Here is a 5,325-nt window from a genome sequence, read left to right as displayed (position 1 = left end):
CCATGCTTCTGGAGTTGATGATTTTTTTGTTTTGAAGCCAAAAAAGAAGCTAATAGGTATTCAGAAGAAATGCCTCACTCAGGTTGAGGCTTTGGTTTAAAGAAGCAGAACTGGGTTTGAGAGATGATAGGGTCGTGCGCCCTGACAGAGCTCTGGGTGGACAAGGGCTCTCATGGGTCAGCATCTGAACACCCATTGGTTTAGACACTGAGTGTCAGACAGGGTGCTCAACTCATCCTAGTTTTCTGGATTTTAGTACTGAAAGGCTTGCTTCCTGCAAACCTCATCTGTTACCCTGTACCGCCCTGTCTGGGAGTCTATAATGAAAGATCCTCGTGACAGGCTTGGTATGGAGGAAATGGAGGCTTCCACCTTCAAATGGACCCTCAGGGCTCAGACTTAAAGAACTCAGGGTGCCCAAGACAGACTAAAGAACAGAGGCCCTTCGCCATGTTCTCTGGACACACAAGTCTTCAGAAATTCTTGAACATTCCCATGTTCTCCATGATCGTCCCTCACCCCCAAATATTGCATGCAATACATTTCTTTCCTGCTAGTGAAGATCCAGAGGCAGATTCAATTTGACTTGGAAAAAGAGGACATACGATGCTTCTACCTAAAGAGGTGAGCTAGTTCATCCCAGCCGCAAAGACTAGCCCAAAGGTCCAGAGCTAAATCATCGTAGAATCACTACTTGAATACAGATCTATCTGACCCAGACTGTGGTTTTCTTTCCATTTACAGTACCTTCAGAGGCACAATGGCCCCAAACACTGAGTGAAAATGAAATGAACAATTTGTCCGTTCCAATGGACCTTTGGATGCAGCTATTTCTTTGCTTCATCTGCTTGACTTGACTTAGCCTACAGTACCCATTTCCCTTCCTTCCAGTCCAGATTTCTCAGTCTCTGACACTTGAGACTCCTGCTTTTAGCCATAACCCACCTTTTCTGGCTGATAGCCCATAACTTCTTTAATGTTACCATGCTTAGCCAGGCAGGGCTTCCCCATGCTTTCCCACCTCTCAGCATCTGACTGCTGCTGTGCCTGCTTCCTGGAAAGCCCTTCTCCCATCCTCCCTTATCCTTCAAGTACTCAGGAAGGCATCCTTGATCTATCCTTTCTGACCTCCTGCCGTTAGCTGTCCCCTGCCTTCAGTTACCGCTATAGGAACTCATTCAGCTTATAGGAGGGTTCCTCAAGGGCCGGACACATGCTGTGCATCTCTTATAGCCCTCAAGAGAACCTAGCATGCAAGTCTGCACATAGTGGGCACTCCGTCTATATTTGTTAGACATGCTGCAGAGGATTAAAGAAAGAGACACATGTTTAAGTTTTCCCTAGTGTGTGATTTAGAGTTGGGATGAAGGCTAATCTGATGGAGTGTGTTTATGGTGGGAAAATCAGGTGGGAAAAGTGAGAGTGGGGCCAGGTGCCCCTTTCCTTCTGAGACGGCTCCTGAAAGTCTCAGAAAGAGCCAGAGACTGATCTCCCTGATCAGTGAGAATGATCAGAAGTCAGCTTCGTCCATGTGTTAGGACACAGCTCCCCAGGGGTGAAACCCCATTGTGAGGCTCTCCTTCCAGCCTGCATGGGACAAGGGCAGGCAGGCAGTCAGCAGACTCTCTGGATCTGCTCTGCTGAGCCCCCCCAGGTCTGTGTTTAGAAGTGCCTGGGATGTCAGTTACCAGGGATGTCAGGCATTGTCTTCCACCCTGGGGAGAGTGGAGGGGGCTGGTGTTGGGACAAGGGAAGGAGAGCAGTTCTCAGCCCGGAGAACTGCTGTAGGAGCTAGAGCTCTGCCTTCCCTCACCGCACACATCTTCTCCAAATGTGCCCTTGATGTTGCATCCTCCAACCCAAACAGAAAACCTGGAGAAAGAATGATTTTGTGGCTAGCTCTGTTTTCAGTACCGTGGAACATTTGCCGGCATGGTGATCCATCACCAGAATTTTTTTTTTTTTAAACCCTGCAAGATAGCCACTTGCCTTTTTGATCAGCATGTTCACATCCATGTTGCTAGTTACTTTCTCTTGAGGCCAAGTTTTCTTTTCTTTCTTTCTTTTTCTTTTTTTTTCTGATTTTTGCCATCTGTGCCATATTTCTTTAGAGTTTTTCTTCTCTCAATCCTTCTTTAATGCCAGGAGAAGGAATACCAATGGCCTGGAGAAATTCCAATGCTTGATGCACAGGAACTGGCTAAAAATCTCAACATTACTTCACACACATTCTGGAAATTTCTCTCTTCCATTTTTGCAAGTGGGCATGTCACGTGCACTGCACAAGAAAATGAGGCTCACAGTTCCGCCCAACTCAGGGGCCGGTGAGTTACCTACTCTTAGAACATTGCTCAGTGGGCCCCAGGTCCCCACTACTGCCCGCAGTCCTGGGGGACAAGATGATTTGGCATGGGCAGTGACTTGGCATGGCCAGATCGAAGAATTGTAACTTCGACCGAGGGAAGTGAAACCTTTCTCTTTCCTTGACCATTGAACTTTGTCTCAAGTCAGCTGTGAGATCTATGAAGCGTAAGACCCAGCTACATCTTTAGAGGGCTGTAGGAGAGTCTCCGTTTCCCCCTCAAATTGTCCTGTGGTAGGAAGAGACTGAGACAGAGAAACAAAAACTTCTACCAAATAGCTTTGTGGTCTTGGATAAGTCACTTCAAATCTCTGGGTCTTAATTTCTTTGTAAATTCTAAGAGATGGAAAAATGCATGAGTCTGTATTAGGGGTGTTTATTTCATGGACTTCTCTCAGATGCTGGGGTTGGACTGGTGTAAGAAACGGGGCCTTAAGAGCTGGATTCCAGAACTTTCTTGGGCTAAGGAAGCTCTTTTCCTACTTTTCATCTTTCCAGTTTCTTGCATCTCTACTTCTTGCTTCCAACTGGGAGAATCAATTCTGTGACCACATGAAAGTCTCATCAGGCCCAGTACCTTAGGCCACTTTGGTAGTTCATAAAAGGCAACTGAAGTTTTAGCTCTGACTACATGAGGCTACCAGGCCAAACTGGAATTGAATGTTCTAATTTGTATTAAATTATTTGCCAAGCAAATATGGAGCACTTTTGATGTAAACAGGCGTGTTTGCGACAACATGGCTCCTAGCAGCAGGCAGGCAGACCAGGTCCAACTTGGATCCTGCCTGCTTCCAGAAGCTCTGCATTACTGTTGATGTAAGTTAGTCCAACTTGACCCTGTGGGAAGTTCAAGGTTCACCATCATTGGTTTTCAGTGTATTGTGTCAAAGGCCAAGGCTGCCAGGTGCATGACTTTCTGAATGAGGATGGAATCTAAAAAAAGACTGTCTGGGTATTAGGATGTTTAAGATGTTCATACGCATGGTGTAAAGACAGCTGTAAGCCTGGAGTTGTAGTGTTGGAGTCCGCCAGTACTTACTGAGAACCTGTCCTAGGTGCTGGGGATACGGCACAAACGATGTCTCTTCAAGTAGCATCTGCCCTTTCCAAGTTGTCCTACACAATCTCGAGTTCCAATCAGTGTTCTCAAGTGCACTGGTCACCGTTCTGCCTTCACAGGGAGACCGAGGAGCTTTCCTTTCTAGGTCTTCTGGGAGCTCCTTTACAAGGATGTGCTAAGGTCACTAACAACTGACCAATATCTGACATCGATCAGAGGTTTTAGGCATCAGTGTTTCTCTTTATACTAATTCCCAGGCCATTATTTCCAACTGGAGTGTGGCTGTCATAAAAAAAATCTACAAGTATAAAACCGAGTGGGTAGTCTTGAGTATGTTATGGAACTCCTACTGGACCTGAGCCGGCCCTCGGGTGCATCTGGGCACTGACAGAAGTCGATGCTAATGGTGGCCCGTCTGTATCTCAGGACCTGGGCTCCCCAGAGATGTCCCGGCCGAGGCCTTCCCGGGCTCTCAACCAGCCCTGACATTTGGCAGAGGTGCTAAAGAAAAGCTGTCTCTCACTCTGAGGTTTTTCAATCCATAAACCAGCAGCAATTTGGTTGTGGAAGACCCCGGTAGAAACAACACGAGAAAATTGAAAGCGCATAAGCACATTTGCTGGGTTTAATAGCCCTGCTTTGGCTCTCTACCTCTGGTACCTTAGGCATAAATTGCTGACCTCTATTTAATTTTCTGAACTGCAAGAATTATGGGCCCAAAGTTCAGTGAATTGGAAGAGGTAAGCTTTTATGCCTCTGAGCCAGCTTCCCCATAAGCATTAAGTCTACAAATAAAGGCAACATTTCTATTTATACTTCCTGGGGTTTGTGTATTAGAGAAGCCAAGCACGTCCCTGCAGCTCTGCGAAGGTGACTGCATGGTCAAATCTCCATCCAGGTAATGCGTGGAGCCTTCCAATTTGGGCCAGAGGAAAAAACCAGGGCAGATGGACAAGAGATATTAAAAACAACACACGCAATTTCATTTGGAAAAGGGCACCTGCTCAAACAGTGACTGATTTACTCTCAGGGGTGTTTGTTTGATTCTCCTCCCGGCCACTGCTAATGAATGTGTGCTAGGGGAAGTCTTACGTTGTTGCCCTTCCCGGTACTCACCTTTAACGATGGCCAAGGGCCCGAAGGGCAACCCGCCTTCCTGTGCCCACCTGGCTGTGGGTCCCCACTGCCTCCCCCTCCTCCTTCAAACAAAGCAGGAGAATGATTCCTGCTGTTGCCACGCCCGCAGGACACTCACACACCCACGTCATGTCTTCTTTGTGGCCTCGCCTGACTCTTCCTGCTCTGTGTTCCCTAGATCCCCTTCTGCGTCTGTGTCGTCTCCATCTCTGGGGCCTGGAGCCAGCATTATCACTGGATTCCACACACACGTACTGAACGTCCCCGCCCCTCCTCACCATCGTGTCTCTCCCAACCCCACCACCTCCTGCGCCTGAGGGACTAGAAGCTTCTCTGCTTGCCCAGGGACCTCTGAACTGAGGGGATTAATATGGATTTGTTCATGGCAATCATGTGGGTGGTTCACAATGAAGCAAACTGAAGCAAGGTGAAGGTTTGTGGACTTTGCTTCTGAGGACTCACTGCTATCCCTTTATGTGCCCTCTGTCCTCCCTTGGGGTCAGTAGTTGCACACTTAATACCTCAGAACTTTTCCTCTTCCTGTCCAAGGATCTGCTTCCTGCTGCTCTCCTCCTGCCTTCGTGCTGCAAGCTAATTCTCACTATGGTGTAGGTAGACCTCTGTGGGGCACTCCTTCCCAAAGATGAGTTTTGCAGGTTTTCTCGGGCTTCCCAAGGGAAGGCTGCAGTCGAAAGGTCTAATTCAAATGGTAAGGATTTTAGCTGCTGTGGCAGGCCCCGGGGAGGTGATTTTGGAGGTGACAGTG

This window comes from Mustela lutreola, chromosome 14 (genome assembly GCF_030435805.1).
Source record: "Mustela lutreola isolate mMusLut2 chromosome 14, mMusLut2.pri, whole genome shotgun sequence".
NCBI classification, from domain to species: Eukaryota; Metazoa; Chordata; class Mammalia; order Carnivora; family Mustelidae; genus Mustela; species Mustela lutreola.
Note: the sequence above shows the minus strand (reverse complement) of the source record.